Consider the following 23849-nt stretch of genomic DNA (forward strand, 5'->3'; position numbering starts at 1 on the left):
TAAAAGCATGAAGAGATGGAGCGGGAAGGATAACTGTGATTGTTCGTACATGTAAAAGTAAATCTTTTTATCCGCACCTTCTTCTGTTTCCCCCCAAAATTCACAAAATATCATCTCTCTATGACTTACGGTTACAGAGATATGGTTCCTTAAATCTCCCGAAATCGGAATCATTTTTTGCCAATATTTCGGGAACGATAAGTCATGATATCGGTGTTATTCTAATCAATACCTAAAAGGATGGTAAACATTTTGGTACCGATATTAACTTGTGGCCACTGGCCAAACCAGTGGCAAGTCAGACAGTGGCCACCGGTTACTATATGGTACCAAAATATTTACAATCCTTCTTAGGTATTTATCAACACCAATATCATCTCTTTATAACTTATGGTTCTCGAGATATGGCTCCTTAAATTTCCGGAAATCGGGTGATTTTTGGTCAATATAATAGAAACCGTAACACTGGCGCGAAAAGTTCCAAATTCCGTCACTCTCTCAGATAGTTTTTGATGCTCTATCGAATGGATGGCTCAAAATTGAAAAAAAAACAACGCAAATAACAGACAGATAGACAGACATACATTGAGAATTCAGTAATGGTCTTTTTAGATTCGTTCAATACATTCTTGGAAGCCTCAAGTTAAATTATCCGTGAAATTTAGTGCCGCGCAGGTCATGAGAGTTTGATAATGGGCCGCCCTTGAAATATCAACAAGAAAGAAGAAAAGATTACATGATTAGAAAATATCCTGGGTCAACAATTTTTGGTCCGACAGTTAAAGCAGAGAATATGAATACCTATTTAAACTTCCATATTATGCTAAGCATACGTGAATGGAAGTTTTATAGAACAATTTTGTCCGTCCGTCCGTCCAAAGGTCTGTCGACAGATATCAGAGAAATAACGGTAAGAGATATCGAGATGCAGTATTTTGCAATTGATTCAGCGTCTCAAGAATACGTTCATTTCGTCAGTTAACAGAATATTCAAACTAGAAATGGTTTAAATTAGTCTTTTCCGGTTTCAACATTTATTCGACATAGAACATAAACAGTAGCAAATATCGCGAAATGCTTTCTTTCTAACGATTTAGCGTCTCAATACAACATAATGCGACCAGCAGATTGTTCTAACAGAACCGGAAATAGTTAAAAGTTAATTCCTCAATTAATCCATTTTCTTGTTACAATGCTTTTTATATTGGCAAGAGATTTCATTGCTGGTAAAATATATTATCCTGAAAACTGGCCTTGCATCACTAGTGCAAGTATGTTTAGTTGTTGGTTTAGGTGGTCTTGGTATTCGACGAGCTATGGATACGACAATTTCTGGATTCTTAGCGTCTGACCACATATCTTTTTGTTTAATGGAGGATCTCCTTCCACAGGATTATTGTTTGCACACAGATGGCTCTAATACATGGAAAAGTAGAACAGATACAAACCTCCCAGATATTAACAAAACGTGTTATAACTTATTTTCGTATACACCAACTGCATCTCAGTTTCATGATCATCTGTTTCAATTTGTTGTTGTTCCGGAGGATAAAGCCATGCTGTCTCATTCCCCAATGGTGGTGCGAGGTTGATTGCGATACCTTCCTTGTCTTTACTCTTCATTTGTCAAATGAAAGCTTTTGAATTACTATTGCCATACATTTAGGTTTAGCTGTTTCCGAGCCTCATCGCTGCCCAGCCTGTGGGTATCAGATTACCAGTGCCCTGTATGACCTATCAAGTATAACGAGAACTGGTAGATATGCCCAACACTCCGTCTATGGTACAATACTACGAGTCCTTAACATTGATGAAATTCCTTAAATGTGGAAACCTTCTGGCTCCAATCGTTCAGATGGAAATTAACACGATGGTACGACATTGGTTCCATGCATGAGAAGTAAGTGCTTATTATGGGACTTTACGTGCGCTGATACATACGCTCATTTAAATCTCCCTCTGTATATAATAAACACTGGAGTTGTTGCTAATCTCAGAGAAGCTTAAAAGCAAAGAAAATATAACAACCATCTAGAACATTCTTTCAAACTCCAGTTGCAATCAAGACTAGTGGCACTTGGGGAACGGGATGAAATCTTGAATTTATTCGGAGATAGGAAGACGTCTTTCTTGCGTTTTAGGCGAAGTTTGTTCTACATCTTTCTAGATACGTATAACGCATAGCTATTTGTATCCAACGTTGCAATGAGTCGTTGTTTTTTGACACTTTAAAACCTGGAAAGGAACTGTTTGAGGCGTTTCTTCTGTAATAAGAATATTCCTTTAATTTTACCTATTTTAATAACTTGTAATTTATAATTATAATTCATTTACAAAATTATGAAATTGTAAAAATTAAAGAAAAAGATTTTGTCCTATTGTTACAATTTTATATTTCAGTGAGTAACAATCAAATAATGTTATAACTTGCGATTTAAAACTAATGTTAAATTTTATGTTTAATTGGAATTTATTGTATATATTTTTAAAATATTCTTTGTAGTAAAAGACAAATAAAATTTAAAAACAATATTAATCAATATAATTACGGCTACGCAAATACGAACCGTATATTACATATCATTTAATATTGATTGTTAGTGACTAGAATTTCCTGTATCAGATGTCCTGAATAATAAAGTATTGCTTCCTGTTGAGTCATAATTGTTTGTTTGCAGTAACTTCTCCAATGGAATGTATTGACGTCATGTCGTTTCGACAAGCATTATATATACATTTGATAAATATTTCATTATTTTTTATTACTTCCTTGTAGTATATATGTTACTGGCACCAGAAGGTTCTAAGGAAGTGATTCTCAACGTTAGGAATGTTGGTGGCTCGTAAAGTTGTCACATCATACTTCCGGTTTCAATATTGATTCGTTACAGAAAAACGAATGTTAGATAGATGGAGAAAGTGGTTTAATATGCAACAGTGCCGTGCCCTGGGGCAGAGAAAGGGGTGACGGCCTCTGGCACCGAAGTACCAGGTAGCAAAATTCGGGAGGAAAAAAGAAACGAAAGAAAGGAGAGAAGAGAGAAAAAATTACATGGAACATTACTATTATCTATTCCAGGCAACCTGATAGGAAACTCCCCTTCCTCCCACCACTCTCCAGTACGGAGGGGAAAGCAAACCGTTGACCTTCACAGGGAGGGAAGCTTTTCTAATAAACAGAATCGGGTACACACTAAATCGTCCGTCAATTCGCTCGCACCTGATAGTGAGAAAGCACTGCTGTTTCTACCTGTCAACCCCGAATAACAAACAATTACTGTTTTTAATTTTTGTGTTCAAGAAAAGTATTTTTACTATTTATGTATTAAAGTTTTGGCTTTAGTCCTATTTATTAAATTGCATTTCTAGAAATAAGAACTAATTCGTTATAAAGTTAATTTCCATCATTGTTTCACTTAAGAATCGGGAGAGAAAGCAAACCAATCCTGTCGACATTCTGTCTTTATTTACAATTTCAACAAGGTAATCTTCTGGCTCTCTGAGTATCGAGTGTGCAGACTATCGACCAGTGCAAATATTGTATGAATTTAGCGTGTTAGGTAACTATATAATATATAGTGTCGTGTGAAATTAGTGCATATTAAATTGTATTTTGTATCCATTAAATTTTGTATCGTTTATATTATCTGAAACAAATTTTAGTGCATATTAAATTGTAAATAATTGCGTATTTAGTGCTTTGTGAAGCGACAATTCATGATGCTTGCAGTAGTTCTGCGATAAAACATGAGCCCGAGAAAGCGTTACAAAGTGGTGAGAAGCGTTGCATTTTGAATATCTTCAATGCTTCAAGAGAACAAACTCTATTTAATTGTTGAAGAATTCGCCGACATGACTGGGAAACAGACAAGGGTAGGAAAGGCAACTGTTTATAGAAGTAGGCGGGAGGCTAAATTTAATGAAAATAAATTAAGAAGTCGAATAAATACGCGTACAAGTATTCCCCCTCTCAGAAAACAATGCCGACTTTATGAAATCGGCAATTCGATCAAAGCTACATCAGGTCTTTTCCCGTAATGAATTTCCAACGTTAAATCAAATTCTGATAGCTATAAATACCGATGATGAACTGCCCTGCTTTTCTAACACAACTCTCCATAGACTATTGAAAATAATGAAATTCATGCATGTATAGCACCCATTAATTGCATTGATCTCCAGACAAGAGTTTCGTGAGAACTAAAAGCTTTTGTTGGGGCCGTGGTGGCTCCATGGTAGAGCGTTCACCTCTGGGGCATAAGGTCCTGGTTCGATCCCAGCTCGTGCTTAGTCGGCTTTGTGCTGGGCAAGCACTCTTTTTGCAGATTTTCTCGGAGTTCTTCTGTTCCCTCCTACTTTTTTCTTTCCATTATTTCATTCATTCTCGTCATCACAGTCTCCTTTAGCTTACCCGGCATAACTGCGATACGTAAATCTCAAAGATCTAATTTCACTCCCAAACTTCTGTTACTCTCCCTCAACCCACAACGGTCGTCAGCACTATTGAGAACTCCGTTTTTATTGAAATAGTCAAGTAACAATTCAAAAGTCAATTTCCTCTATTATCAATTGACTTGACTCAAGGCCCATGAAAGGGCTGGGCGAGGATTGAAACCGCACAAGACGAAAAATTTTAGGGGGTTTTAGGGGCGTCAAATTCACTATGATGGTTAAGCTCCAACATTATAATTTTGCTTGTAACGGCAGACTCAGACATGGGCCTGTTCAAATTACGTAGCATCTGTAGCTTCGTTTCAGGCTGCAATCAATCTGGAATTGTTTTTCTAAGCCCACCATAACAAATTTTCCCCCTCAGTAGTAGAAAATGGATCGATCTGGAACAGTATTGAACAGCATTGGGCAACTCAGGAGCCCCTGGGAAATTGAGCACCTTACACCGTGAACCCACAGCCTTTTACGACCTCCATATTAGGGGTGAATTGGTTTCCTTTTATGAGCATTTTTAGGGGGTGTACTCGTTCTCTTTTATGAGCATATTTTAAGGGGTGAACTCGTTCTCTTTTATGAGCATATTTTCCAACCCCTACAAACACATAACATAACAAGGGTATACTCGTTCTCTTTTATGAGCACTTTTTCAACCCCTATTTTAACATAACAGAAATGACATAAGAATATTTGAACATTGTACCATAGCAGAGAATACATGGAGACTACGAACACATATAAGAGCAGAAGACTACATAACATAGCAAGGGTGAACCCGTTTCCTTTTATGAGCACTTTTTAAGGGGTGTACTCGTTCTCTTTTATGAGCACTTTTTAGGGGTGAACTCGTTCCCTTTTATGAGCACATTTTTTCAACCCCTATTTTAACATAGTAGATAACACATAAGACTACATAACATAGCATTGTGAACTCGTTCCCTTTTATGACCTCCATTTTAGGGGTGATCTCGTTCTCTTTTATGAGCATATTTTTCACCCTAATTGAAATTACATAGCAGAGCAGATAATACATAAGATTCGTTTCCTTTTATGAGCACTTTTAGGGGTGTATTCGTTCTCTTTTATGATTACTTTTTCAACCCCTATTTGAACATTTTAACATAGCAGAAATTTATGAACACATTCTCCACCCCTATTTTAACGTAGCACTGATTTCGTTCCCAACCCTTAATTTAACATAGCAGAAATGACACAAGCATGTCCTCAAACTACTAACAATCGTGAACAAAGGTCAAACTCGAAAACGGATTCACATATTGAGGTGGTGTTTCCACATTTAGCAAGAGGTCATCAACTACTGCAAGTTCCAAAAATAATGACCATCGAGGTCAAAGGTCAAAATACTTAAAACTTAATAACTCGAAAATGGATCCACATACTGAGGTGCTGTTTCCACATTTAGCAAGAGGTCATCAAATACTACATGTCTCAAAATTAGTGGCCATCGAGGTCAAAGGTCAAAATACTTAAAACCTAATAACTCTTAAACGGAGCAACGTATTGAGGTGCTGTTTCCAAATCTAGTAACAGATCATCAACTAGTACAAGTTCCAAAATAATGACCATCGAGGTCAACGGTCAAAATACTTAAAACCTAATAACTCGAAAATGGATCTACATATAGAGGTGCTGTTTCCAAATTTAGTAATAGGTCATCAACTACTACAAGTTCCAAAAATAGTGAACATCGAGGTCAAAGGTCAAAATACTTAAAACCTAATATCTCGAAAACGGAGCCACATATTGAGGTGCTGTTTCCGAATTTAGTAATTGGTCATCAACTACTACAAGTTCTAAAATAATGACCATCGAGGTCAAAGGTCAAAATACTTAAAACCTAATAACTCGAAAACGGAGCCACATATTGAGGTGGTGTTTCCACATTTAGTAATTGGTCATCAACTACTCCAAGTTCCAAAAATAGTGAACATCGAGGTCAAAGGTCAAAATACTTAAAACATAATAACTCTAAAATGGATCTACATATTGAGATGCTGTTTCCAAATCTAGTAATTGGTCATCAACTACTACAAGCTCCAAAATAATGACCATCGAGGTCAAAGGTCAAAATACTTAAAACCTAATAACTCGAAAACGGAGCTAAATATTGAGGTACTGTTTCCAAATCTAGTAATTGGTCATCAACCACTGCAAGTTCTAAAATAATGACCATCGAGGTCAAAGGTCAAAATACTTAAAACCTAATAACTCGGAAACAGAGCCACATATATAGAGATGGTGTTTCCAAATCTAGTAATTGGTCATCAACCACTGCAAGTTCCAAAATAATGACCATCGATGTCAAAGCTCAAAATAATTAAAACCTATTAACTCGGAAACAGAGCCACATATAGAGATGGTGTTTCCACATTTAGTAATTGGTTATCAACCACTGCAAGTTCCAACATAATGACCATCGAGGTCAAAGGTCAATCTTGTAAATGAAACCACATATTGAGATAACGTTTCCTCATTTAGTAAATTCGTGTGATCTATTAATTTTTTTACAAAGCAGAATAAAAGTGAAGAAGGAGTATTTAGCTTTGTATGCACCAAAAAAAATAAAGAAGGTCCATTTTAACTAGTTCAATATGTGTACAATTTTGTATTACCCAAATTATATTTTTGTACCAATCACAAGAAAATCAAAGAAGAGTCATTTTATACCTTTTTGTGCTATTCAAATAATATAGGGATCAAATTTCAGTGGTCTATTTTATTTTTGTACCAATCAGAAGAAAAGAAAAGATATGCCATTTCAACTATTTAAACAAACGAAAAGATATATTTGAATGACCTATTCAATTTTGTACCAACGAGAAATGCCATTTTATATCATTTTATACTAATCAAATTAACGAAAGAATAGAGTATTTAGTTTTATACCAACCAGAAAAAAAGAAGTAAAGATTAGATGGATTATTTTCTTTTGTACCAACTAGAAAAGAGAAGAAGAGCTACTTTAGCTACCTCAGAATTTATGTAACTTTTGAACTATTGAAATGTTCTATTTTTGTATCAATCAGAAAAAAGCGAAAAAATACCATTTTATCAAGCTCAGAATTTATATACATTTTGTATTAATCAAATATACGAAAGAATAAATTTAAGTGACCTATTCAATTTTGTACCAATGAGAAGTGTCATTTTAACTGGCTCAGAATTTTACTACTCAAATAAACAATGGAGTATTTAGTTTTATACCACCGAGAAAAGCAAAGAAATTGTACCATTCTGGAGTACTGAAATAAACAAAGGATTTATCTAAAAGGGGCCATTTTAACTAACTCAAAATCAATTAAACGAAGGCATAAATATGAGTGAGCTATTTAATTTTGTAGCAACCTGAGGATCATTTTACCTAGCTGAGTATTTTATAACATTTTGTAGTATTTCAACAAACAAAGGAATAAATTTATATTAACCAGAAAGAAGCAAAAAAGGACCATTTTAATTAGCTGCGAATTTTATATCATTTTAAACTAGTCTAATAAACAAATGCATAAATATGAGTGAGCTATTTAATTTTGTAGAAAAAAAAACCGAAGAAGCCGCATTTTAACTAGTTCAATATTTCTGTACAATTTTGTACCACCCAAATAAATGAAAGAATAAATTTGGATAATCTTATTTTATTTTTGTACCAATCAGAAGAAAATCAAAGAAGGGCAATTTTATACTTTTTTGTACCATTAAAAAACTAAGATTAACTTGAGTAGTCTGTTTCTGTACTCATTCGAAGAAAAGCAAAGAAGAACCATTTCATACCTAATGTTGCCATGACTATAAGGAAAGGAATAAATAAATATGGCTTAGATTTTTATGCCTTTTTTGTATTATTTGTATCAAACTAAAAAAAAGCTACACAAATAAACAAAGGAATCAATTTGTAATAACCACAAAAAAGCGAAGAAAGACCATTTTAACTGGCTGAGCTTGATATACCATTTGAGTGGCCTATTCAATTTTGTACCAGCGAGAAATCTTATTTCCAGGCCATGTTTTACTATTTAAACAAACGAAGGGATAAATTCGAGAAAGCGAACATGGACTCGGAATTTTATATCATTTTGTAATACGCAAATAAACGAAGAAATATATTTGGATGGATTATTTAGTTTTGTACGAACCAGAAAAATTTGATTGGATTATTTCCTTTTGTACCAACGAGAAGGATCATTTTTAACTGGCTTAGAATTTTCTACCTTTTTGAAAATTTGTACCAAACCAAAAACGCAAGGAAATACCATTTTTGTGCTAACCAAAAAAAGCGAGAAAAGACGATTTTAACTAGCTCAGCATGTTATAACTTTTTTGTGCTATACATTTGAGTGGTCTACCCAATTTCTTGACCATGTAGCACTATTTAAACAGAAATACATTTGTACTAACCAGACTCAAAATTTTATATCATTTTGTAATACTCAAATGGACGAAGGAATAAATTTGTGTGACCTATTAGGAAAGAACTAACATTTTGTACTAATCAAATTTGGGTGGTCTATTTATTTTTGTCAATTCTTAACTAGCTCAATATTTCAATACCATTGTAACTAACTCAAACAAACGAAAGAAGAAATTTGAGTGGCTTAAGCAAAGAAGGTCAATTTGTACCTTTTTGTGCTATTAAATTTGAGTGACCTATTCAATTTTGTACCAAGTAGAAAAAGTTGAAGAATGAATAAATTTTGTTTGCAATTAAAAAAGCGGAGAAGGTCTATTTTATGTACATTTTGTACTACTCAAATTCTACTTTATGTACCAACCAGAGAAAAAAACAAAAAAGACCATATTCTATTACTCAAACAAACGAAGGAATAAGCTCAGAATTTCTAAACCGTTTGTGCTATTCAAATAAATGAAGGAATAAACCTATTCACTTTATAGCAAGCAGAAAAAGCCCCTTTTAGTTTTGTACCAACCACGAAAAAAGGGAAGAAGACCCATTATAACAAGCTCGGTATTTCTATACCATTTTGTATTACTCTGATAAATTTGAGTGGTCTATTTCATTTTTTCTCTAACAATCAGAAGAAAAGTTCAGAATTTTATACCTTTGTGGTGCTACATTTTGTATATTTTTATGTTATCCATAGAACAAAAATTAATTGCCTCTCCCGTCACGATATGGGTATTGACTTGTGTTTAGTGAATTAGGTTTTCAAATTCAATTAAAACTTAATTCAATAGAACCGACTCCATAACAATTAGCGTACTAAAGAAAACTGATGGACGACAAATCATGACAGCATGCATGACCATTTTGATCACAGCAGAAGAAATCATACGAAAGTATGAATCAGCTCATCAAGGAAAAGAAAAGTTTTCAAAGTTCCATCAGATATTTAAGCAACGTTACGAATGCGTTACCTAACATTTGTATTGCTAGTATAGTGAGGATCCAAAGGTATTGCCTACTGCTCAACAATTTAATTATATTTTTAAAACTTTCTTTCCTCGTCTAAAGTAAATTATATGAAACTTATTAAGTCAAAAAAGCAAATATATATTTTTGCATTTATTTATTTTATTATAATGGAATATAAGTTTATGGAGTATATTTGGGAAATAATAGAATATACTGCATGATGTTATATTGCCTTGAAACATATTATTAAACACGGAGAATGCATAGAATATTTTTATTGTAGATATATAAAATTATTTATTTGATTCGTTTTTGCTGAAGAGCAGAAAAATGACTAGCATGGAAATTGTTTATGTTTCACCTAGAGAAAAAGAAATTCAGCGTGAAAACGAAAAACCTATACTGTTAATTCAACCGTCTGATCCCGATTTGCCAGATGAATTACGTGATAAAGTGAGAATCATATATCCAACACAGGAAATAGAAGAAGTGTATTATTTTAGACGGTATAATAGATATAATGATGAAATACTCCCGGAAAGTGATGATGACAGTGTTTCAAATATTACCTGTTTTGAAGTGGAAGCTAATGAGTACGGGTGTACTAGTGAAAGTATTATTGATACATGTGTTATGCAATTATTTACTGAGTATACACCAAATTCAGTATTATTATGTGAAGCATGTTCTCAACCTAATGAAAATGAGAAAGATCACAACTGTTTCCTGCAGTATGATTACGAATTATTACAAAAGGTGTGGACGATCTTAATTATATGTGAAATGAGAGAGAAAATCTATAAACTTTATTTAAAGAAGCATTTTAAAGGTTGTAATATTACGAACACTTATACTTTGGAGAAAAAATTTAATCTGGTATATGAATACATTACAGAGTGTGATTATTATATCAAAGAAATAGTAGAAATGTTTTTAGAGAAAGATAAACAATTATTTAATTCTGTAAATGAACACTGAGCCCACTGTAGCATATGCATTTGATTGTGTATGAATAGACAAACATATTAGGGCTAAAATTACAAAGGGTTACAGAGAATTTAACTGTTAACTAATATTAAGAATTTAATAGATTACAAACATTGGACTCTGGCAACTGAATTGTCAGTGAAAGTAGTGTATTGTTTTCTTTAAAAGAAATAAATAAACTGATCTGGATAACATAAAAATATACAAAATGTAGCACCACAAAGGTATAAAATTCTGAACTTTTCTTCTGATTGTTACAAAAAAATGAAATAGACCACCCAAGTTTATCAGAGTAATACAAAATGGTATAAAAATACCGAGCTTGTTATAATGGGTCTTCTTCCCTTTTTTCGTGGTTGGTACAAAACTAAAAGGGGCTTTTCTGCTTGCTATAAAGTGAATAGGTTTATTCCTTCGTTTACTTGAATAGCACAAAAGGTATAGAAATTCTGAGCTTATTCCTTCGTTTGTTTGAGTAATAGAATATGGTCTTTCTTTGTTTTTTGTTTTTCTCTGGTTGGTACAGAAAGTAGAACTTGAGTAGTACAAAATATACATAAAATAGACCTTCTCCCCTTTTTTAATTGCTAGAAATTGATTTCCAGAGAAAAATATATATTAATTTTAAAAAATGTTAAATACAATTGAACTTTATGAAGCATTACAACAAAATTTACCTAAAGATCATTTTATTGGTGTATATGCTGCTGATGAGTTACCTTTGTTTATTCATACATTTCCAGCCGCAATAATTATAAATACTGATTCTAGTGATAAGCCTGGTGAACATTGGGTTGCTGTTTATATATCTAATATGTGTGTGGGAGAGTATTTCGATAGCTATGGTATACCTCCCTATATACAACATCATATAAGGTTTTTAAAACGAAACTGTCTGTATTATACATGGAATAATAGACGTATTCAAGGTGATTTATCTCAGTTTTGTGGACATTACTGTTTTTATATCTAGCATGTCGTGCATCTGGTTATTCACTGCACGATTTCTTAAACAAATTCTCACTTACCACTATTGATGCTAATGATATTATGCTTTATTCATTTATGAGAGTATGATGATGTTATTTTTTTAAACTAAGCCATTGCCCTGTATGAGAAAGGAGGAGGATTGGGTGTTGCTACCCCCCGTAAAAGAAAATAATCTCTGTTATGTTCAAATAGAGGTTAGAACAAGTTCACTCCTAAAATGACTATATTTATTTGCTATAGGGGGTTAGAACGAGTACACCCCCTAAAATGGACTATGTTTAAATAGAGGGTGGAACGAATTTGCTATGTTCTGCCATGTTCAAATAGGGGGTGGAAACGAATCCGCTCTGCTGTGGGTTGAAAAATATGCTCATAAAAGGGAACGAGTTCATAGTCTCTGTTATGTTAAAAAAGGGTTTTAATATTATTTATTCTCTGCTATGTTAAAATAGGGGTTGAAAAATATGCTCATAAAAGAGAACGAGTTCACCCTTGCTTTGCTATGTGTTCGTAGGGGTTGGAAAATATGCTCATAAAAGGGAACGAGTTCACCTCTTAAAATATGCTCATAAAAGAGAACGAGTCTAAATCTATGCTATGTTCAATTAGGGGTGGAAAAAGTGATCATAAAAGAGAATGAGTACACCCCTCAAAATGGACTATGTTTAATCTTCGCTATATTTCTGTTACTGTAAAATAAGGGTTGAAAATAAGCCATACTCTTTTATTAGCTGTGCTATGTTGCATAGTCTTATGCTCTGCTGTGCGTTCAAATAGGGGTTGAAAAAATATGCTCATAAAAGGGAACGAGTTCACCCCTAAAAAGTGCTCATAAAAGAGAACGAGTACACCCCTTAAAAAGTGCTCACAAAAGGAAACGGGTTCACCCTTGCTATGTTATGTAGTCTTCTGCTCTTATATGTGTTCGTAATCTTATGTTACCTACTATGTTAAAATAGTGCTATGTGTTATCTGCTCTTCTATGTGTTCGTAATCTTATGTGTTATCTGCTATGTTCAAAATAGGGGTTGGAAAATATGCTCATAAAAGAAACGGGTTCACCCTTGCTATGTTACGTAGTCTCTGCTGTGTGTTATCTACTCTTATATGTGTTCGTAATCTTATGTGTTATCTGCTATGTTAAAATAGGGGTTGAAAAATATGGTCATAAAAGGGAACGAGTTCACCCCTTAAAATATGCTCATAAAAGAGAACGAGTACACCCCCTAAAAAGTGCCCATAAAAGGGAACAAATTCACCCCTAAAATGGAGGTCGTAAAAGGCCGTGCGTTCACGATGTTGATGAATCTTGTATGTATGATGCCGTTGATGAATCTTGTATGTATGATGCTTTACCGTAAATTTATCGCCGCGTATTAGAAAACAACAAACAAACAAAAAAAAGATACTTTGTGACCATCACATCAGGTGCACGTACGAAGAGAAAAACGTAGGAAAATGATTTCATTGAAAAATAATCAATAGATACCAGGGCATTTGCCTGAGTTGAGGAGCCCGGGGCGAGACGCATTTATTCACTATTATCAATGTGTATACATATGGTTATTTTTCTTCTGGCTGTTTTTGATGTAAGAACACATGTATATAAGGGAAGAAACAAGAAGAGTTCTATTACTATTATTATTATTATTATTATTATTATTATTATTATTATTATTATTATTATTATTATTACCCATACTTATTGTACTTGGTTTCCGATTTTATATTATGAAATTAATGTATCAAAGCAGTAAATACCAATTCAATTACCAACTCTGACATCCCTTGCCATTCCAATATTATGTCATAACCCCGACTGCCAAAAAGGAAGGAAAATAAACAATACAACTGTTCAATAAAATTTCCAATAAAATGACACATGTGCCACTTACTCACTAATGCAGGTAAATGTAATTAAGTGTTTTAAAATACGCAGTGTTATTATGAAAGTTGTAATTTATTATTTAGGTCTAGACGTATTTAGATACACTCTATACCTCCGTCTGCGGGGGCTGATGGTGGAAGATGGAAAACCAACATTCACCTGTACTTGAGCGTGGTGGGGGGAAAAAACTTCTTTTTCCTATCAGCTTATGTGAAACAGTATGTACTTAAATCCTCTTCCTGCTTTAGGAAGTGGTCCTATAATGTTACTCATGTTAGGAAAATACATGTGCACATATATAAAATTGAAGGAAAAAGTAATAAAAAGTGCTCAAAATAAAGGAAGAGCAGGGTTTATTTTTTAAAATTTTCTTAAACTTCGCGCCAAACTTGTTGGCGTTTCGCAGCTGGTCTGTTGACCACCCTCTCAGGTATAGTCTCGCCCCGGGCGCTGATTTTTCACGCCACGGAACATGCAATCAGTGTCGCAAGAATAGCTTTCATCTTCAACTGTCAATAAAATAGTTTTTAATATTTTACAAATGTTCGTCATAGAAGACATGCAACTCCTAACGATAGTTTAGAGGAGACAAGTTTTAAAAACTTGGGTTCAAATGTAAATAGGGGATTAATACACTTTCAAATTTATAATTTAATCGTTATTGAGCATAAAACAGCCGGCTTATGAAGAATGTTCGGCAGTCAATGTACACAGGCATGTTTGAGTTTATAAATTTCAGCATTTACTTAATTATCGATATTCATACAATAAAATAATGTGTGTATGTGTCATCAGAGTTTAGCATAGAAAAGTGTCACCTCAAGCCACCAAATTGTATATGCATATATATCTTCATTGGATCTAATCGCGTACGAAGCTGTCTTTTCGATTTTCGACTCCAGGGGAACTAATACGTATGCATACAGTGAACCATTGAGCCTTTAAGGTAGGCTAGTCACATTGTCATCAGGTCCTATTCTCGGTGGGAGCTCATGTGGTTTGGATCCCACATTGATCTGTAGGTCCAAGTAGGATATAGCTTCACTGCTGAAATAGACACTAAACTCAAGACAAACCAAATCATGGGACATAAAGCTGAAATATTTCAGATTTCAAAAGGAAATCTATAGGAAGTCAAGTGAATTATAACGGATGACTATTAACCTCATGACTGCATGGACCACTTTTAATTGTCTTGAATTTGGATTCCTTATACAAACCACTTTTAAGAGTTGTAAGAAAGATGGCTTATATGCTTTTCACTTCTTATCCCGCTTATAAGCCTTGCATTTAGAGAAACGTCCTGCTATCTCTTCAACATCGCCGAGTCGTACGAACAATACTGCAACTCTCTAATCATTCACTAAAATTCCTGTACAAATTCTGCTCCTAATACGCGCTATAATAAAGGTATCCATATAATGATATACAGGGTGTTTCAAAACAACACCGACGACGTTTGGGAGGTGATTCCTGACACCAAGATAAGACAAAAGTATAGACCAACCTGGGTGCACAAATGCTTCCTTTCGGAGTTATAGGCTGCCGTAAACATAAAAAAAAAAATGAGCTTTAAAAGTCCGTAGCTTTAAAACTATGAAACCTACCATAGTCGGGGAATAACTTCACTAAAGAACTAATATGTGCCCTATCCAAAAATCCAAGTTTCAGAATCCTGTGGTACTTCTCCAACAATTTTTATAGAAGTAGTTATTAAGTACTTCAAGTTATACGCCCTACCTCTATAAAAATTGTTGTGTGAGTACCTCAGGATTCTGAAACATGTAATTTTGGATAGCGCACATATTAGTTCCTAAGTGAAGTCTTGACCCGACCTACGATAGGTTTCATAGTTTTGGAGCTATGGAACTTTAAAGTTCATTTTTTCCTGTTTTCGGCAGCCTATAACTCCGAAAGAAGCACTTGTGCACCCAAGTTGTTTATACTTTTTGTCTTATCTTAGTGTCAGGAATCACCTCACAAACGTTGTCGGTGTTGTTTTGAAACACCGTGTATAACTCGTGTTTCAACTAGACTGTTTATAATAACCATGATGATGATAATAATTATAAAATGTTACTTCGATCATACATATTATATAGGATGATCGAAGTTGTATTGTAATATAGTAGTAATATTATCGTATTGTAACACACACACATACAGAGAGAGAGAGAGAGAATGAGTAGTATTGTAAGAGTAATTACATTCACTCACTCACTGATTCACGCAACATTACATCTCCGAAGCTACTAGACGTAGAACCTTGAAATTTTGCAAGAGTATTCCCATTGCATTATAGGTTGAAGATAAAGCAGGATCAGTGACGTAACTAGGGGGTCAAATGGTACTTGTACCCCGGGAGCCGGATTGGAAGCGCGCAAAATTGGGCAAATATTTGGGTGAGTTTTTTGGTTTGGTTGGTCAGGGGGTGCTAATTCGAGTTCTTGCCCCGGGTGACAACTAGCGTATTTCCGTCGCAGGGAGGATAAGTTTGGCCCCCATACTGATAAGGCGCTCTATGTTAAATGAAATAGTAACGTTTCCAGTTCACCAGGTTATTTAAACGGAATCTAAGAGCACACAAAAATGAAATCTTGAACATGAGCATTATAATGTTGGGAACTTACAACATCTAAAATTCGTTTCCCAACAATGATATATTGTTGATATGGTGAGGGCCCAGTGAAAAACTCAAGTGAACTGCCAATGTTGTTTCTTCATTTAACATAACACTTCTTATTAGTATGGAGCCCAGACGACTGGTACGATTGAAAAAATCCACTATTTTAGATTGGAAACCAACTACTTCCAACAGCGTCTCTCTCTTTCCATTTTGTTCGTAACTTTGATCATAGAGAAGTTGTCCTATAGCCCCATACTTTTATACACCGTGTATAGTACTAGGGGGATATATGATCACTAAAAATCGAAATTTAAATCGTCCTGATGATGATCTTCCAAATCCAATGATTCAAGGACGACTGTGTTACATATGAAATCTATACTACATGAGCTTCCACCGGGAATCGAACCAGGTCTCCTGAGATTCTTGGTATGTAAGTCATTGTATTCACAATGAAGCAATTTTTCAAAGGTCCTTTTCTCGAATAGGTGTTTCTATTTTCTGGCCCTTTCTTCAAGGCCCGAGATTTAGATACCTGCATGATAAACACTTGGAAAATACTAAATCCTTTAGACTATATATTTGCAAAGCTTCATTGAAGTATGTTAACCTTTCTGACCGTGTGATTCCGTTTGGAATCGCAAGCTTCCTTGGCTTTCATAGCGCATACGTAGTTCTGAGTGATTCCAAGTTGTCTCATATGTTGTAGTTCTAGCGTCCTGGCAATATATAATTTTGCTGAAAAAAATTATTTTCTTACTTCATTAGACTTAAACATATAATCCACTGAAAAAAAGAATTCTTCATTACAAACCATAATTTAGGTCAGGAAGGGTTAAACATGTATGAAGATAATATATATATATATATATATATATATATATATATATATATATATATATATATATATATATATATATTCAAAATATATTGCGCAATTGCCGTGTGGACTTTGTGGTGGTGGATAAACACCGTGCTCGTGGGTTTTCTCGGCGTTCTCCCGTTTTCTCCACTTTCTTCATTCCATCATTTCACTCATCTCACATCATCACCGTCTCCTTTAGCCTAACCGACATAATCGTGGGACGTAAAATTTAAAGATTTCATTTCATATATTGCGACATTTAAAAAATAAAAAATCTTCGAAAATGAAATCACTTACGAAGCTCGTTCTCGTACCCCAACTATTTTACATTTATTGTTCGTGAGTTATTCTTTTCGAATGATGTAAGCCTTCGAGTGACATCATATGCATGTGTTCCCAAAATTAGGGAGAAATATTCCTGAAAAGATCTTTCAAATTTGATTGCTTCTTTTCGGGCTTCTGTGTTCAGGTACGTCAGGAAATAATTAATATTCTGGGTTATGGATTTAACTAATATCATTGAAGTACTAATGCGTGCTACATATTTCTGTTTGGTTTTGCTTGAAAACCAAAAGCGCATCTAAACTATATAGAAAAGTGAACTCGTGTGAAATTTGTAACACCGCTAAGTTAAGCGACTCAAGAATTAGCAACAGTCAATGTTGGGCGTTTAGAAATGAAATTATTATTTTACACTTACTTTTGATCTGATTTGAGTTTAGCGTCAATTTCAGCAGCAAGGCTGCATAAGACGTGGATCTACAGCTTAACGTGGGATCCAAACCACATGAGCTTCCGCCGAGAATCGAACCCGGTCTCCCACACCAAGGGTGCGCACGCTAACCATTTAGCCATGAAGGACCTTTATTTTACATTTGTCGGACGTCAACCAGAGCCTGATATGGCTCGAAATTGGTTTCTGTATAAGTAGGTCTTCATAATAGTAATGACACAAAGTATTAATCATTAATAACAAATAATCTTTAAAAAATATCAACATCTTTCGTTTACCTCCCATTGACCAAAATATACTGATGACAATTGTTCGGGAATGATGTTTCAAAGAAGTAGCAGTGTCACGTTTATGCCATGAGAAGCAGTGTGGTTCTCATGGCGAGATATGCTCTCAATTAATATTGATACCAAGGATAGTATATTGATTAAAACAAAGCCTTTCGCCATCTATTACCGTTTCCCTCTAGAGCAAGCAAAGCAAAAACAGGAAGTATTTTATTTCTGCCTCTTCTAGTTTGAATAGAAGAATAGAAGAGAAGATTGTATCTATTGCTAGAACGTTTTTCTTTTATAATCATGTTTGTTCTACGTAGATGAATATTAAAAGAGGAATTATTTGTGAATTTCTATCACTTCTGGCTTTAGTGGAATATGAAGGATTAATATGAAATGCATGTTTAATCGATTACAGGTATCCCTTTTCTCTACCTATGACAGCGTTTTCTCTATAATGATGAACGTTAAAGCAAGATGTCAATGATTTCTTCCACTTTTGATAGATGGGTTATCTTCATCAACACATTCGATTTCTTACTTTTGATCCTCTAGGCTCAGTGGTAAAGCCTTCACCTCTGGTGCTTGGGGTCCAGGGTTCGATCCCAGCCCCACCAAGTGAACTTTGTGGTGGATAAACACCGTGTGTATGGGTTTCCTCGGGGTTCTCCCATTTCCTTCCAACTTTCTCCATTCCACCATTTCATTCATCTCTCATCATCACCGTCCCCTTTAGCCTAGCCGGAATAACCGTGGGACGTAAAACTCAAAGATTTCAATTTTAGATCATTTACACCCTGGCCAGTGTTGATGGTGATCCATCAAACAGTTGTTGAGATAATTTTTGGCCCGGATGAACGAACTCATAGACAGACAGCGTAAATATTGAAAGGAGTATTTGGTAAACCAAACTAATTAGAAACTATTGTAGTTAGAGAAATTAAAGAGATGGAGAATGTCGACAAAACCTTTTAACAATATCTTCTTTGTGATAAGCTCATATGAGGTAGATCGCCTCGAAGAAGCCAATGATTCATTAAAAATCAAAAACTTATTGAAAATTAACCATGGAATATGTATTTCGTGAGTTATTGGAGATGGATTGATTCCTTTGTCTTTGACTGATGCAGGGGCAGCTCGTGAGGGAAGGCACACCGGTAAAAAAATTCTTGGTTGGGACTAAGAAGCTCTTCCTAAATCAACTAATTGTTGTGTAGAACAACTAATGCATAAGATAATCATTATTCCGTTAGTTTGGAGTAATGAAACTTTAATATTTACAAATATGACTTCCCTCACGAGCCGCCTCTGGACCGATGGGAACATAATCAATAGAGATAATTCGTGAGCCTCAACAAAATGAAACTAATATTTCATGGAAATTCAAATCCTTCTTCGCTAATTATTCAGAGTATTTTTCCTATATATAGAGAGGAAGGGTCAATCCCTTTTCATTGATAAACTGAAACTCCAAAAATAACAATTGTCCGTAGTCAGAACGAACGAACTACATTTCTGTGCTGAGGGAAATTAGCCATTATGGAAAAACTGGCAACTTCATAGAACTGCTCTCACTTCCGAATAAAGAAAGAAAAGTAGGAAAGAAAAAAAGAAAAGGAAAGTAATGTATCTAAAAATTGTTTGCTTTAGTTATTTCAGATTCACGTAAAACAAGGAAACAAATAATAATGACAATTATACTCAATGGTTCTCTTATTATTTGTACTGTCTAAAACAAAAGTGTACTACTACATTTTTCGATTTTTCAGTTTAAACATGAAATCATTTCAGTTTCGAGTATTCCGCACGAAACTAAGTGTAGAATTGACGCAATGATCACGCGAAGTCAATTTTCTAATGACAGTAGTTCAAGTTAAGTCGTCCCTGTTTTCATAAGTGCTACTTTCCCACAGGACGAAAAAAGAGAAAAACAGTTCGATCTGACTTCAGACAGCTCAAATGTCAACGACCACCATTGGCGCCCGAAAGAAAATTTTCTAGGAGGGGGGCTCATCTCCCTAGTTGCTATATTACATTTGGTATATTTTATTTGTATTAAGAAAATCTTAACCCTCGCAGGACCAAGCGTCAACCCGTTTCGCTGTGGACCAAGGGGGTTTAAAAATGTCCACTGTATTATTGCACTTAAATGAGATCTTATTGTTGGGAAATTTAGTATAGTTAACAAATACAACTTTTCATATAATATTTATGATTGTCCACATGGGTATTTCGGCTTATTTGGATGTAACTGTATGCTGAGTATTATTCAATAAAATTAATTGGACGGATGATACCATACATAGCTTTCATATATTATTATGTGAAGCAAATACTTAATTTATAATCTTGACAATGTTTACATTACACTAATTTTGAGTTCTTGAACAATGTTCGCCACTGTTCATATGCTATTGATGTAAGTAACTTTGTAGTGCGTAACTTTTCACGGAGTATTCAATCGGAGTCTTCAGTGTCGAGCTGACAATTCTCGCAAATGTTTACTTTCTCACTATGTTTCCCATAAACAAATCTGCTCCATTTGGTACATGCGATTGTTATTTTAGGAAGCTTGTTTTGTTTTTCGCGTTTCGTTCTCGCATGGGAGTTGCATACATGACACATACCTTTGACTGTTGTTGCAGACCGTGCAATGTCCTGACGATATGTGGTGATTTTTCTCTTCAGTACGTCTTCCATTGAGGAAACAATATTACGCTGCATACCCCTAACATTTTTGGTGCGTTCATCAATGTTTGGCTTGATGAGTTCAATTCCCAGTTCTTGAAGAAACAAGCGCCTTCTATTACTGTTTGTTTTATTCCAATCAGGAAAGTTCATTGTGTACAAGGTATATGCGTTTATACAAGCGATGCCAATAAGTGTAAAAAAGACGGATAGTGGCCATCTCCGTGTACTTCTCTTGGTGCTGTATTTACGTGCCATTTGGTCGATTGTATCGACACCACCTTTTGTTGCGTTATAGAATAAATTTATGTCTGATTTGTTCTTTCCCTCAGTATCTGATATATTGTCATAATTATGTTGAGTTGACAGTAGTAATAGAAGTTTTTTCGGTTTTTCCTTAGCTACATAGGACACTATTGTTACCGCAGGCTTTCCACTGATGGAATCAGTGAATGCAAACATATTAGAATGTAGTTCCCTATTGTTGATGGATTTTAGTTCCTCAGGAATGTGTTTCCTATTGCTTTGTAATGTTCCTACTGATGTAAGACCATAGTCAGTGTACAAATCATCAGCCAATTCTACAGACGTGTAGTACCTGTCTGTAGTGACATTCCTACCTGTATTCTTTATAGGAGTGACAAGTCGTTTCACTACTTCTTTTGGTCCTCTTGAGGCAGTTGTTGTGCCCTCTTCCTTACCGGCATACACTTCCATATTATAAACGTATCGGTGATCACAGTCAGCTAACATCCTGATGAGTATACCGTATTTGCCAGGTTTCTCTTTCATAAAAACTTTGAACTTACAATTTCCGCGGAAAAGGGAAAGCATTTCATCAACAACTGTATTAGTTCCAAGTTTACAATACTTCGGAAACGTGTCGTTCAGAAGGTTGAACACTTCGCGTAAAGGTGCAAATTTGTCCTTAGCTTTCCTTTGCTCTCTCGTAGCTTTGTCATCAAACCGAAGAATTTTGAGGAGAGAACGAAATGTGTTCCGACTCATGCTTGCAATGTATATAGATCGTCCTAAATCCTCAGACCAGAAATCGTGATAGTCTAAGTTAGTGTCATCATTTGCTCCCATCAGAATAAGCACTCCTATAAGTGCAAGCGCTTCATTTTCATTGGTGGGGTTAATATTTTCTCTAGATGCTTCTTCATTGGTGTGTTTCACGATTTCTGATAGAATTTCGTCCGTGAGAAATTTCAGAAAAGATTCACGAATATTGTTCACAACACCGTCTGGCTTTAGTCCAGGTCGTACACGTATAATATTTTGCTTTGTTCTTCGTAGACAAGGTGGTGGTTTATCAACGTACACTCTACCAGATTTGCTTATGTACTTTGTAGAAACATACGTTTCCTTACTATCGTTCACATTCGGATTATCACTGCATTTTGATGTTACCGATTCCGAGTCACTGGAATGGTAAACTTCATCGTCACAATCATAAATGTTTTCGATATCACTTACATGGTTCTCGGTCTCACTTACATCTTCTTCTAAACCACTTAACTCAGTAACACTCACATCAGAAGAAAGTTCCTCCGCTATTTCTTTTTCCGACAAATATCTACTCATTATTATCTTGTAAAAGAAACACAACGCACTGAAAACTATACAAAGACTGTTCACAGACTGTACAACTGTTCTCAAAGGAGTATCACCCTTGTTCTGCTAATGGCGAAGACGTAGACAGTCATTTGTCTACTATATGAACACAGTACCCAGCTAAAAGCAGAAACTAAAAAAAATATATATATATATATATATTCCAAAATTCAAGGTATTTAATTGGACCAGGGGGGGGGGTATTTTGTGTCCACCGTCGAATGTTGCTTTTGTTATTAACCAACGAAACAGAGGAGAAAGATTTGTCCCATCGAAACAATTATTTTAGATACTTACTGACACAAAATAAAAATATGGAGAAGGGGCTCACAAATATTCAACATCAAAACAACGATATTCAAAAGTGTGGACATTTTATAGACCCCCCCTGGTCCTTTGAGGGTTAAGAAGTTTAACACATATTCGTGAGCAGATTGGCTCGGGGCCCCCTGCCTCCCCCTCGGGCGCCCATGACGAACACATATATCATTTTAAATCTATTATTTTATGCAAAACACTTCGAATTATTTCACATCAAATTAATTCTTCTTCTTCTTCTTGTCCTTTACCAATGAAATGAAATTTCTAATTTTACGACCTACTGTTATGCTCCTTAGGCTAAGAGATGTGGATAATTAACAAAAGGGAATGATTATGAAAGAATTGGTCGAATGAGAATGCTGGAGGACAAAGGAGAACCATGAGAAATCCAATGGACGCGGTGTTGTCTACCACAAACTTACATTGGCTGGGATCTGACCAGGGATTCCACACACCACATATCCTTCATAAATTTCAATCTCAACATAAAGAGTAATTTTTATACTATTACAGGGAAGCTGTTTAAAGATTTACCATACTCGTAGGGTAACAGGAAACAACGTTTTATTCAATACTAGCAGAATGCTCATTTAATTATCGCTCGGAAAGATTAATGTTTGTGGGAAATATATAAAAGATGGCTATACATATTTTTACTAGCATCAAAATATTTCTTGATGTAAGATTAATTTCACTAGAATGCTCAAATTTGTTTTACTCATTAGGAGTCACATTTCATTAGCGTTGCTCTTAGTTTAGGGAGCATGGGGTTATTTATATACAATTTCAAAGTTGTGAATGTAGCGGTTTCAAGAGATCTGAAGGATAAAAAAATTCACTCTTTTCCTCTTTAAAAGGTCACATTTCTCGAAACTCCAATAGGTTTGAAGATATAAGAAACGGTATAAGAAATTACCAGTCATTCTTTCCTCGATTAGCGGCCGCATTGCACAAAATCTCGTCTTATCTACCCTAGTGTGCTAGGACAACACTTATACAAAATTTTAAGGTTTATAGGCAT

The 23849-nt window shown here is 34.9% G+C and overlaps 1 protein-coding gene across 2 annotated transcripts in view; it reads right to left on the bottom strand.

Moving 5' to 3' along the window:
• The window catches only part of LOC145664819 (innexin inx2-like), a 67920-nt gene that overhangs the window by 21622 nt on the left and 22449 nt on the right, over positions 1-23849 (bottom strand). The window lies entirely within an intron of this gene.

This window comes from Thermobia domestica, chromosome 11 (genome assembly GCF_964235325.1).
Source record: "Thermobia domestica chromosome 11, izTheDome1.hap1.1, whole genome shotgun sequence".
NCBI lineage: Eukaryota > Metazoa > Arthropoda > Insecta > Zygentoma > Lepismatidae > Thermobia > Thermobia domestica.